Genomic DNA, 14,944 nt, shown 5'->3' on the forward strand with positions numbered 1-14,944 from the left:
CCAGCCGAGTGTTGAGGGAGAGTTTCGTCAGCACGACGGCGTGGTGACGATGATGATGTTCCACCGACGCAGGGCTTCGCCTAAGCTCCGCAACGGTATTATCGAGGTGTAATATGGTGGAGGGGGGCACCGCACACGGCTAAGAGATCTCAAGGATCAATTGTTGTGTCTCTGGGGTGCCCCCCTGCCCCCGTATATAAAGGAGCAAGGGAGGAGGAGGCCGGCCCTAGGAGGGGGCGCACCAAGTGTGGAGTCCTACTAGGACTCCCTAGTCCTAGTAGGATTCCACCTCCCATATGGAATAGGAAAAGAGGAAGGGAAAAAGAGAAGGAAGGAAGGGGGCGCCCCCCTTCCCTAGTCCAATTCGGACCAGACCAAGGGGAGGGGTGCGGCCACCCTTGAGGCCCTTTTTCTTCTTTCCCGTATGGCCCAATAAGGCCCAATACGTATTCCCGTAACTCTCCGGTACTCCGAAAAATACCCGAATCACTCGGAACCTTTCCGAAGTCCGAATATAGTCGTCCAATATATCGATCTTTACGTCTCGACCATTTCGAGACTCCTCGTCATATCCCCGATCTCATCCGGGACTCCGAACTCCTTCGGTACATCAACATACATAAACTCATAATAAAACTGTCATCGTAACTTTAAGCGTGCGGACCCTACGGGTTCGAGAACTATGTAGACATGACCGAGACACGTCTCCGGTCAATAACCAATAGCGGGACCTGGATGCCCATATTGGCTCCCACATATTCTACGAAGATCTTTATCGGTCAGACCGCATAACAACATACGTTGTTCCCTTTGTCATCAGTATGTTACTTGCCCGAGATTCGATCGTCGGTATCTCGATACCTAGTTCAATCTCGTTACCGGCAAGTCTCTTTACTCGTTCCGTAACACATCATCCCGCAACTAACTTATTAGTCACAATGCTTGCAAGGCTTATAGTGATGTGCATTACCGAGTGGGCCCAGAGATACCTCTCCGACAATCGGAGTGACAAATCCTAATCTCGAAATACGCCAACCCAACAAGTACCTTTGGAGACACCTGTAGAGCACCTTTATAATCACCCATTTACGTTGTGACGTTTGGTAGCACACAAAGTGTTCCTCCGGTAAACGGGAGTTGCATAATCTCATAGTCAGAGGAACATGTATAAGTCATGAAGAAAGCAATAGCAACATACTAAACGATCGGGTGCTAAGCTAACGGAATGGGTCAAGTCAATCACGTCATTCTCCTAATGATGTGATCCCGTTAATCAAATGACAACTTATGTCTATGGCTAGGAAACATAACCATCTTTGATTAACGAGCTAGTCAAGTAGAGGCATACTAGTGACACTCTGTTTGTCTATGTATTCACACATGTATTATGTTTCCGGTTAATACAATTCTAGCATGAATAATAAATATTTATCATGATATAAGGAAATAAATAATAACTTTATTATTGCCTCTAGGGCATATTTCCTTCAGATGCACCCAACATTAGCTATACACAATGCATGAGGATGACAATAGTGCTCTCAGGTTCTGGCGCTTATTTGAGAAGGTGATGACACAACATAAAAGTAAATAGATAGTCCCTTCGCAGAGGGAAGCAGTGATTTGTAGAAGTGCCAGAGCTCAAGTCTTTAAAACAGATGTAAATGAAATTTTGAGAAATGCACCCTTCTTGTTTACTTTGCGTCCATTAGTTATCGATATCTTCCATGATAAACACATTAGTGGCGGTTCCCAAGCGATAAAAGTAAAGGTTTACTTGTAGGATCGAAAGTATGTCTAGAGCGGGGCGTGATTAGACTACTTGACCAAATAAAAGTTTAGCATTTTCCCAATTTTAAGTCTTGGCAGATTTTAACAACTTAGAACAAGTCAAGCAAACAACCTACACATGCAAGTCTAAGAGTATAGCAGCGGAATGTAAAACATTGCACATGAAGGTAAAGGGGGGAGTTTGGAGGGAGCAAACGCAATGTAGACACGGAGATTTTTTGCGTGGTTCCGATAGGTGGTGCTATCGTACATCCACGTTGATGGATACTTCAACCCACGAAGGGTAACGGTTGCGCGAGTCCACGGAGGGATCCACCCACGAAGGGTCCACAAAGAAGCAACCTTGTCTATCCCACCATGGCCATCGCCCACGAAGGACTTGCCTCACTAGGGTAGATCTTCACGAAGTAGGCGATCTCCTTGCCCATACAAACTCCTTGGTTCAACTCCACAATCTTGACGGAGGCTCCCAAGTGACACCTAACCAATCTAGGAGACACCACTCTCCAAAAGGTAATAGATGGTGTGTTGATGATGAACTCCTTGCTCTTGTGCTTCAAATGATAGTCTCCCCAACACTCAACTCTCTCTCACAGATTTAGATTTGGTGGAAAGATGATTTGAGTGGAAAGCAACTTGGAGAAGGCTAGAGATCAAGATTTATGTGGTTGGAATGGAATATCTTGACCTCAACACATGAGTAGGTGGTTCTCTCTCAGAACATATATGCTGGAAGTGTAGGCATGTTCTGATGGCTTTCTCCACGAGTGAAGAGTGGGTGGAGGGGTATATATAGCCTCCACACAAAATCTAACTGTTACACATAATTCACCAAACTCGGTGGTGTTGGGGAACATAGTAATTTCAAAAAAATTCGTACGCACACGCAAGATCATGGTGATGCATAGCAATGAGAGGGGAGAGTGTTGTCCATGTACCCTCGTAGACCGAAAGCGGAAGCGTTAGCACAACGTGGTTGATGTAGTCGTACGTCTTCATGATCCAACCGATCAAGTACCGAACGCACGGCACCTCCGAGTTCAGCACACGTTCAGCCCGATGACGTCCCTCGAACTCCGATCCAGCCGAGTGTTGAGGGAGAGTTTCGTCAGCACGACGACGTCGTGACGATGATGATGTTCTACCGACGCAGGGCTTCGCCTAAGCACCGCTACAGTATTATCGAGGTGGACTATGGTGGAGGGGGGCACCACACACGGCTAAAAGATCAAATCAATTGTTGTGTCTCTAGGGTGCCCCCTGCCCCCGTATATAAAGGAGCAAGGGGGGAGGTGCGGCCGGCTAGGAGGAGGCGCGCCAGGAGGAGTCCTACTCCCACCGGTAGTAGGACTCCCTCCCTTCCTTGTTGGATTAGGAGAAGGGGGAAAGAGGAGGGAGAGAGGAAGGAAAGGGGGGCGCCGCCCCCTTCTCCTTGTCCTATTCGGACTAGAGGGGGAGGGGCGCGCGGCCCTGCCCTAGCCGCCTCTCCTCTTATCCACTAAGGCCCACTATGGCCCATTAAACCCCCATGGGGTTCCGGTAACCCCTCCGGTACTCCGGTAAAATCCCGATTTCACCCGGAACACTTCCGATATCCAAATATAGGCTTCCAATATATCAATCTTCATGTCTCGACCATTTCGAGACTCCTCGTCATGTCCGTGATCACATCCGGGACTCTGAACAACCTTCGGTACATCAAAACTCATAATATAACCGTCATCGAAACTTTAAGCGTGCGGACCCTACGGGTTCGAGAACTATGTAGACATGACCGAGACACGTCTCCGGTCAATAACCAATAGCGGAACATGGATGCTCATATTGGCTCCCACATATTCTACGAAGATCTTTATCGGTCAGACGCATAACAACATACGTTGTTCCCTTTGTCATCGGTATGTTACTTGCCCGAGATTCGATCGTCGGTATCTCAATACCTAGTTCAATCTCGTTACCGGCAAGTCTCTTTACTCGTTCCGTAATACATCATCCCGCAACTAACTCATTAGTTGCAATGCTTGCAAGGCTTAAGTGATGTGCATTACCGAGTGGGCCAGAGATACCTCTCCGACAATCGGAGTGACAAATCCTAATCTCGAAATACGCCAACCCAACAAGTACCTTCGGAGACACCTGTAGAGCACCTTTATAATCACCCAGTTACGTTGTGACGTTTGGTAGCACACAAAGTGTTCCTCCGGTAAACGGGAGTTGCATAATCTCATAGTCATAGGAACATGTATAAGTCATGAAGAAAGCAATAGCAACATACTAAACGATCGAGTGCTAAGCTAACGGAATGGGTCAAGTCAATCACATCATTCTCCTAATGATGTGATCCCGTTAATCAAATGACAACTCATGTCTATGGCTAGGAAACATAACCATCTTTGATCAACGAGCTAGTCAAGTAGAGGCATACTAGTGACACTCTGTTTGTCTATGTATTCACACAAGTATTATGTTTCCGGTTAATACAATTCTAGCATGAATAATAAACATTTATCATGATATAAGGAAATAAATAATAACTTTATTATTGCCTCTAGGGCATATTTCCTTCAGTCTCCCACTTGCACTAGAGTCAATAATCTAGATTACACAGTAATGATTCTAACACCCATGGAGTCTTGGTGCTGATCATGTTTTGCTCGTGGAAGAGGCTTAGTCAACGGGTCTGCAACATTCAGATCCGTATGTATCTTGCAAATTTCTATGTCTCCCACCTGGACTAAATCCCGGATGGAATTGAAGCGTCTCTTGATGTGCTTGGTTCTCTTGTGAAATCTGGATTCCTTCGCCAAGGCAATTGCACCAGTATTGTCACAAAAGATTTTCATTGGACCCGATGCACTAGGTATGACACCTAGATCGGATATGAACTCCTTCATCCAGACTCCTTCATTTGCTGCTTCCGAAGCAGCTATGTACTCCGCTTCACACGTAGATCCCGCCACGACGCTTTGTTTAGAACTGCACCAACTGACAGCTCCACCGTTCAATGTAAACACGTATCCGGTTTGCGATTTAGAATCGTCCGGATCAGTGTCAAAGCTTGCATCAACGTAACCATTTACGACTGAGCTCTTTGTCACCTCCATAAACGAGAAACATATCCTTAGTCCTTTTCAGGTATTTCAGGATGTTCTTGACCGCTGTCCAGTGATCCACTCCTGGATTACTTTGGTACCTCCCTGCTAAACTTATAGCAAGGCACACATCAGGTCTGGTACACAGCATTGCATACATGATAGAGCCTATGGCTGAAGCATAGGGAACATCTTTCATCTTCTCTCTATCTTCTGCAGTGGTCGGGCATTGAGTCTTACTCAACTTCACACCTTGTAACACAGGCAAGAACCCTTTCTTTGCTTGATCCATTTTGAACTTCTTCAAAACTTTGTCAAGGTATGTGCTTTGTGAAAGTCCAATTAAGCGTCTTGATCTATCTCTATAGATCTTGATGCCCAATATATAAGCAGCTTCACCGAGGTCCTTCATTGAAAAACTCTTATTCAAGTATCCCTTTATGCTATCCAGAAATTCTATATCATTTCCAATCAACAATATGTCATCCACATATAATATCAGAAATGCTACAGAGCTCCCACTCACTTTCTTGTAAATACAGGCTTCTCCAAAAGTCTGTATAAAACCAAATGCTTTGATCACACTATCAAAGCGTTTATTCCAACTCCGAGAGGCTTGCACCAGTCCATAAATGGATCGCTGGAGCTTGCACACTTTGTTAGCTCCCTTTGGATCGACAAAACCTTCCGGTTGCATCATATACAACTCTTCTTCCAGAAATCCATTCAGGAATGCAGTTTTTACATCCATTTGCCAAATTTCATAATCATAAAATGCGGCAATTGCTAACATGATTCGGACAGACTTAAGCATCGCTACGGGTGAGAAGGTCTCATCGTAGTCAATCCCTTGAACTTGTCGAAAACCTTTCGCAACAAGTCGAGCTTTATAGACAGTAACATTACCGTCAGCGTCAGTCTTCTTCTTGAAGATCCATTTATTCTCAATGGCTTGCCGATCATCGGGCAAGTCAACCAAAGTCCACACTTTGTTCTCATACATGGATCCCATCTCAGATTTCATGGCCTCAAGCCATTTTGCGGAATCTGGGCTCACCATCGCTTCTTCATAGTTCGTAGGTTCGTCATGGTCTAGTAACATAACCTCCAGAACAGGATTACCGTACCACTCTGGTGCGGATCTTACTCTGGTTGACCTACGAGGTTCAGTAACAACTTGATCTGAAGTTCCATGATCATCATCATTAACTTCCTCACTAATTGGTATAGACGTCACAGGAACCGGTTTCTGTGATGAACTACTTTCCAATAAGGGAGCAGGTACGGTTACCTCATCAAGTTCTACTTTCCTCCCACTCACTTCTTTCGAGAGAAACTCCTTCTCTAGAAAGGATCCATTCTTAGCAACGAATGTCTTGCCTTCGGATCTGTGATAGAAGGTGTACCCAACAGTCTCCTTTGGGTATCCTATGAAGACACATTTCTCCGATTTGGGTTCGAGCTTATCAGGTTGAAGCTTTTTCACATAAGCATCGCAGCCCCAAACTTTAAGAAACGACAACTTTGGTTTCTTGCCAAACCACAGTTCATAAGGCGTCGTCTCAACGGATTTTGATGGTGCCCTATTTAACGTGAATGCGGCCGTCTCTAAAGCATAACCCCAAAACGATAGCGGTAAATCAGTAAGAGACATCATAGATCGCACCATATCTAGTAAAGTACGATTACGACGTTCGGACACACCATTACGCTGTGGTGTTCCGGGTGGCGTGAGTTGCGAAACTATTCCGCATTGTTTCAAATGTAGACCAAACTCGTAACTCAAATATTCTCCTCCACGATCAGATCGTAGAAACTTTATTTTCTTGTTACGATGATTTTCAACTTCACTCTGAAATTCTTTGAACTTTTCAAATGTTTCAGACTTATGTTTCATTAAGTAGATATACCCATATCTGCTTAAATCATCTGTGAAGGTGAGAAAATAACGATACCCGCCGCGAGCCTCAATATTCATTGGTCCACATACATCAGTATGTATGATCTCCAATAAATCAGTTGCTCGCTCCATAGTTCCGGAGAACGGCGTTTTAGTCATCTTGCCCATGAGGCACGGTTCGCAAGTACCAAGTGATTCATAATCAAGTGATTCCAAAAGTCCATCAGTATGGAGTTTCTTCATGCGCTTTACACCAATATGACCCAAACGGCAGTGCCACAAATAAGTTGCACTATCATTATCAACTCTGCATCTTTTGGCTTCAACATTATGAATATGTGTATCACTACTATCGAGATTCATCAAAAATAGACCACTCTTCAAGGGTGCATGACCATAAAAGATATTACTCATATAAATAGAACAACCATTATTCTCTGATTTAAATGAATAACCGTCTCGCATCAAACAAGATCCAGATATAATGTTCATGCTCAACGCTGGCACCAAATAACAATTATTTAGGTCTAATACTAATCCCGAAGGTAGATGTAGAGGTAGCGTGCCGACGGCGATCACATCGACTTTGGAACCGTTTCCCACGCGCATCGTCACCTCGTCCTTGGCCAGTGTTCGCTTAATCCGTAGTCCCTGTTTTGAGTTGCAAATATTAGCAACAGAACCAGTATCAAATACCCAGGTGCTACTGCGAGCTCTGGTAAGGTACACATCAATAACATGTATATCACATATACCTTTGTTCACCTTGCCATCCTTCTTATCCGCCAAATACTTGGGGCAGTTCCGCTTCCAGTGACCAGTCTGCTTGCAGTAGAAGCACTCAGTCTCAGGCTTAGGTCCAGACTTGGGTTTCTTCTCTTGAGCAGCAACTTGCTTGCTGTTCTTCTTGAAGTTCCCCTTCTTCTTCCCTTTGCCCTTTTTCTTGAAACTGGTGGTCTTATTGACCATCAACACTTGATGCTCCTTCTTGATTTCTACCTCCGCAGCTTTTAGCATTGCGAAGAGCTCGGGAATCGTCTTATCCATCCCTTGCATGTTATAGTTCATCACGAAGCTCTTGTAGCTTGGTGGCAGTGATTGAAGAATTCTGTCAATGACGCTATCATCCGGAAGATTAACTCCCAGTTGAATCAAGTGATTGTTATACCCAGACATTCTGAGTATATGCTCACTGACAGAACTATTCTCCTCCATCTTGCAGCTGTAGAACTTATTGGAGACTTCATATCTCTCAATCCGGGCATTTGCTTGAAATATTAACTTCAACTCCTGGAACATCTCATATGCTCCATGACGTTCAAAACGTCGTTGAAGTCCCGGTTCTAAGCCGTAAAGCATGGCACACTGAACTATCGAGTAGTCATCAGCTTTGCTCTGCCAGACGTTCATAACATCTGGTGTTGCTCCTGCAGCAGGTTTGGCACCTAGCGGTGCTTCCAGGACGTAATTCTTCTGTGCAGCAATGAGGATAATCCTCAAGTTACGGACCCAGTCCGTGTAATTGCTACCATCATCTTTCAACTTTGCTTTCTCAAGGAACGCATTAAAATTCAACGGAACAACAGCACGGGCCATCTATCTACAATCAACATAGACAAGCAAGATACTATCAGGTACTAAGTTCATGATAAATTTAAGTTCAATTAATCATATTACTTAAGAACTCCCACTTAGATAGACATCCCTCTAATCCTCTAAGTGATCACGTGATCCATATCAACTAAACCATAACCGATCATCACGTGAAATGGAGTAGCTTTCAATGGTGAACATCACTATGTTGATCATATCTACTATATGATTCACGCTCGACCTTTCGGTCTCAGTGTTCCGAGGCCATATCTGCATATGCTAGGCTCGTCAAGTTTAACCTGAGTATTCTGCGTGTGCAAAACTGGCTTGCACCCGTTGTAGATGGACGTAGAGCTTATCACACCCGATCATCACGTGGTGTCTGGGCACGACGAACTTTGGCAACGGTGCATACTCAGGGAGAACACTTTTATCTTGAAATTTAGTGAGAGATCATCTTATAATGCTACCGTCAATCAAAGCAAGATAAGATGCATAAAAGATAAACATCACATGCAATCAATATAAGTGATATGATATGGCCATCATCATCTTGTGCTTGTGATCTCCATCTCCGAAGCACCGTCATGATCACCATCGTCACCGGCGCGACACCTTGATCTCCATCGTAGCATCGTTGTCGTCTCGCCAATCTTATGCTTCTACGACTATCGCTACCGCTTAGTGATAAAGTAAAGCATTACAGGGCGATTGCATTGCATACAATAAAGCGACAACCATATGGCTCCTGCCAGTTGCCGATAACTCGGTTACAAAACATGATCATCTCATACAATAAAATTTAGCATCATGCTTTGACCATATCACATCACAACATGCCCTGCAAAAACAAGTTAGACGTCCTCTACTTTGTTGTTGCAAGTTTTACATGGCTGCTACGGGCTGAGCAGGAACCGTTCTTACCTACGCATCAAAACCACAACGATAGTTTGTCAAGTTGGTGCTGTTTTAACCTTCGCAAGGACCGGGCGTAGCCACACTCGGTTCAACTAAAGTTGGAGAAACTGACACCCGCCAGCCACCTGTGTGCAAAGCACGTCGGTAGAACCAGTCTCGCGTAAGCGTACGCGTAATGTCGGTCTGGGCCGCTTCATCCAACAATACCGCCGAACCAAAGTATGACATGCTGGTAAGCAGTATGACTTATATCGCCCACAACTCACTTGTGTTCTACTCGTGCATATGACATCTACGCATAAAACCAGGCTCGGATGCCACTGTTGGGGAACGTAGTAATTTCAAAAAAATTCCTACGCACACGCAAGATCATGGTGATGCATAGCAACGAGAGGGGAGAGTGTTGTCCACGTACCCTCGTAGACCGAAAGCGGAAGCGTTAGCACAACGCGGTTGATGTAGTCGTACGTCTTCACGATCCGACCGATCAAGTACCGAACGCACGACACCTCCGAGTTCAGCACACGTTTAGCCCGATGACGTCCCTCGAACTCCGATCCAGCCGAGTGTTGAGGGAGAGTTTCGTCAGCACGACAGTGTGGTGACGATGATGATGTTCTACCGACGCAGGGCTTCGCCTAAGCACCGCTACAATATTATCGAGGTGGACTATGGTGGAGGGGGGCACCGCACACGGCTAAAAGATCAAATCAATTGTTGTGTCTCTAGGGTGCCCCCTGCCCCCGTATATAAAGGAGCAAGGGGGGAGATGCGGCCGGCTAGGAGGAGGCGCGCCAGGAGGAGTCCTACTCCCACCGGGAGTAGGACTCCCTCCCTTCCTTGTTGGATTAGGAGAAGGGGGGAAGAGGAGGGAGAGAGGAAGGAAAGGGGGGGCGCCGCCCCCTTCTCCTTGTCCTATTCGAACTAGAGGGGGAGGGCGCGCGGCCCTGCCCTAGCCGCCTCTCCTCTTCTCCACTAAGGCCCACTATGGCCCATTAAACCCCCGGGGGGTTCCGGTAACCCCTCCGGTACTCCGGTAAAATCCCGATTTCACCTGGAACACTTCCGATATCCAAATATAGGCTTCCAATATATCAATCGTCATGTCTCGACCATTTTGAGACTCCTCGTCATGTCTGTGATCACATCCGGGACTCCGAACAACCTTCGGTACATCAAAACTCATAAACTCATAATATAACCGTCATCGAAACTTTAAGCGTGCGGACCCTACGGGTTCGAGAACTATGTAGACATGACCGAGACACGTCTCCGGTCAATAACCAATAGCGGAACATGGATGCTCATATTGGCTCCCACATATTCTACGAAGATCTTTATCGGTCAGACCGCATAACAACATACGTTGTTCCCTTTGTCATCGGTATGTTACTTGCCCGAGATTCGATCGTCGGTATCTCAATACCTAGTTCAATCTCGTTACCGGCAAGTCTCTTTACTCGTTCCGTAATACATCATCCCGCAACTAACTCATTAGTTGCAATGCTTGCAAGGCTTAAGTGATGTGCATTACCGAGTGGGCCCAGAGATACCTCTCCGACAATCGGAGTGACAAATCCTAATCTCGAAATACGCCAACCCAACAAGTACCTTCGGAGACACCTGTAGAGCACCTTTATAATCACCCAGTTACGTTGTGACGTTTGGTAGCACACAAAGTGTTCCTCCGGTAAACGGGAGTTGCATAATCTCATAGTCATAGGAACATGTATAAGTCATGAAGAAAGCAATAGCAACATACTAAACGATCGAGTGCTAAGTTAACAGAATGGGTCAAGTCAATCACATCATTCTCCTAATGATGTGATCCCGTTAATCAAATGACAACTCATGTCCATGGCTTGGAAACATAACCATCTTTGATCAACGAGCTAGTCAAGTAGAGGCATATTAGTGACACTCTGTTTGTCTATGTATTCACACAAGTATTATGTTTCCGGTTAATACAATTCTAGCATGAATAATAAAAATTTATCATGATATAAGGAAATAAATAATAACTTTATTATTGCCTCTAGGGCATATTTCCTTCAGGTGGGACCGAATCGGAAAACTCGGTCAGACCGACTCAGTTCATAATGTGACCGTTAGGCATTTCGGTGGGACCGATATGTCAACTCGGTGAGACCGACTTTGGTAATAAGCTAACCAAAGAGTTGGCCAGGCAAACTCGGTGGGACCAATTCGCTCATCTCGGTGAGACCGAAACGTTATGAACGGGAAACAGAGAGTTTGCATTACTAACTCAGTGGGACCGATCGCTCATCTCGGTTGGACCGAAACGTTACGAAGGGAAACAGAGAGTTTGCAATCCCATCTCGGTGAGACCGAGATCCCTATCGGTCAGACCGAAGTGACTAGGGCTTCTGGCAGTGGCTATGTCAAATGAACTCGGTGGCGCCGGATAGAATGTTTTGGTGGGGCCGAGTTTGACTTTTGGTTTGGGACATATGTGGATATGAGAAAGTGGTTGAGGATTTTTGGAGCATATCACTAAGCATTTTGAGCAACAAAGCCATTAAGCAACACCTCATCCCCTTTTAATAGTATTGGCTTTTCCTATGGACTCAATGTGATTGGATCACTAAAAGTAAAATGTAGAGTCTTGAGCTTGAGTCAATATGTGTCCTTAGCATTTTGAGGGGTCCACATTCCTAATACATGCCATGCCAATCATTGAACTTTCCTAAAATATTTATCTTAAAATGGCATTAGTTCAATGAGCTATATGTTGTTAGTAATTACCGAAACCACCCAGGGATAGTTGCACTTTCAATCTCCCTCTTTTTGGTAATTGATGACACCATATAGATCAAATCTCCGACAAATGATAATAAGATTGAAATACATCATCGCTTTGAGAAGTATGTGATAAGCAAGAGCTCCCCCTAAATTTGTGCATTATTTAAAATTTGCTTTTGAATGCAAATGCACAATCGATTAGGATCATGGGTTACTCTTCCATGTCACATACATCTTGGTGGAGCGCTCAAAATGATAGAAATTAAAAGCATGCACTCATCACCAAGCAAAGTGAATGATCATATATGGGATATAAGAGATAATACCATCCAAGCAAGCATTAAAGTAGCATATGATCAAACACATGATCATACAAGTATCTCACACAACAAGCACACAATAAAGTTCAACCAAATAGCAAGAGAGACAAAGAAGCAAAACACTCTCTCTCGAAGCCTATGATCTATACATTTCTCCCCCTTTGGCAACAAGTTACCAAAAAGTTCGAAAATGCACAGTGTTATGCGTCTCTCAAGCTTGGTCTTCGGGAGGTGGTGTAGAGAGAACTCCGAGGACGAAGGCATCAGTTGATGTAGCTGGAGCTGATGCAATTGCTGCCGGAGGTGGCACAGAAGCTGTTGCTGCTAGTGCAGATGATGTAGCTCTCGTATCTGGCACTGGCACTGCAGCTGACCTCTGACCTCTGGGCACTCACCGAAAAGCATCTGTAGTACCTTGTCCTCTCTTCTCCTCTGCTTCCTCCTGGAGCTGCTCAACTGCTGTCTGAATCTCAGTGACCTTCAGATCAAGATCATAAAACTTGGTCTCTATGATCCTTTCCAAGCTCTCCTGATTCTGAGTCAGGGTGGCCAAGCCCTTCTCAATCCTCAATGTAGCTTGAATTAGATAGGCTAGTTGATCTTGTTTGCTCTTTAAGAACACCTGAGATGCCTCCTCAACACTTGGCATCTTTGCAACCTTTTCTGCCTTTGCCTTTGCTCTCTTCTCTTGTGCTTGCACAGATGAAGGTTCATCCTCATTCATCACAACTGTGTTGTCTTCAAATTCAGGGTGCAAAGGTAAATGCTCCTTGTCCAACAAGTAAGTACCTGTGCCCATCTTGGAGTTGATGAGCACCTGAATGTGTGGAGCATACCCACAAGATCTTTTTTGATCTGCAGCAGTCCTCTTGATTGTCTCAACAATCAGACTCATGACCTTGAATTTCTGAGGAATATCAAATATCTGCAGCAAATTGATTGAATGTCCTCTAATCATCTTGTGATCTCCAGATTTGGGTAACAGAGTATGCCTTAAGATTGTGTTGATTGTAGGTAGACCAGACAACAAATAATGCACAGATCCAAACTTGTGTGTCTCCAAAGCTTTGTCTGGGACCTCCTTGTACATATTTGCCATAGAGTTGTGGTCCTTCTTCTTCTTGGCATACACATCCAAATCATCCTCATGCTCTTCTGGGGCATTGATCAACTTGGCCCATTCTTCAACAGTTGATTGGTACCTTGTACCTTCAGACATCCACACTATCCTTCCATCTGGATAGAAATGAGCAGTGGAGTAGAATTGCATGATTAGCTCATCATTCCATTTGGTGAGCTTCTGTCCAACAAACTTGTCAACTCCACAAGCTTTGAAGCTTTCATGTACACCTGGGAAGTGATCTTCATTCTCATCAATGTATTCCCAATCAACCCACTTCATATCACAGACAATTGGCTTCTTGTCAAGCAGAATGGTCTCATAGAAGTCTTGCTGTTCTTTGGTGTGGAACCTGTAGTCCACAGCAGTCTTCCTCCTCACAGCATATGGATCAGACTGTCTCCAAAGTCTGATACCTGCATCCTTCCTGATGTTCATGTCCTCTGCCACTGGATGAGTGTCATTGTGATCTAGAATCTTTGGTTTTAGCTTTCTCAGCACATGGGCTTCAGCATCTTCTTCTTTAACTTCAAGCACTGGGGCCTTGTTCTTCTCTTCAGCTGGGATGTTTCTGGTGCTTCTCTTTGGCTTAGAAGGCTTCTGAGCTTGAGCTGTTGCTTTGGGAGCAGTTTTGGGCTTAGATGTGGCAGCCCCTGACTTGATTGCATCTCCCATAAGCTTTTGGGACTTGGGTGCTGTTGCAGCATCGTCTTCCTCTTCTTCTTCTTCATCAGAAGAATGCCTCTCAAATTCTTCCATGGGGTCCACCTTCTTGCACCATCTTCCTCTCTTTCTTTCCTTCTTCTTCTTCTCCTCACCAGCAACCTCTCCTCCAGTTGATTTGGAGGGTTCCTAAGTGGAGGCTCTGGCCTTTGACATAGGAACTCTTTTTGCTGGTGCCTTCTTGTGCAACCCAGGCTTGGTTGTAGCAGCTATGCCATACTCTTTCTTCAGAACTTTCTTCTTGGAGCTCACTTCTTCTTCAGTAGCCACATAATCCTCATCTTTAGAATCTGAGGTTCTCTTCTTCCTTGTTCTGGTGGCTGCCTTTGGCAAGTTACTGGGAGTGCTCCTGCTGCCCTCATCATAGCTGCTTGAGGGACTAGTGATACGTCTCCAATGTATCTATAATTTTATATTGTTCCATGCTATATTATATTCTGTTTTGGACATTATTGGGCTTTATTATACACTTTTATATTATTTTTGGGACTAACCTATTAACCGGAGGCCCAGCCCAGAATTGTTGTTTTTTTTCCTATTTCAGAGTTTCGCAGAAAGAGAATATCACACGGAGTCCAAACGGAATGAAACCTTCGGGAACATGATTTTCGGAACGAACGTGATCCAGAGGACTTGGACCCTACGTCAAGACATCAACCAGGAAGGCACGAGGTAGGGGGGCGCGCCTACCCCCTGGGCGCGCCCTCCACCCTCGTGGGCCCCA

This window comes from Triticum aestivum, chromosome 4D, assembly GCF_018294505.1.
Source record: "Triticum aestivum cultivar Chinese Spring chromosome 4D, IWGSC CS RefSeq v2.1, whole genome shotgun sequence".
Classification (NCBI taxonomy): domain Eukaryota; kingdom Viridiplantae; phylum Streptophyta; class Magnoliopsida; order Poales; family Poaceae; genus Triticum; species Triticum aestivum.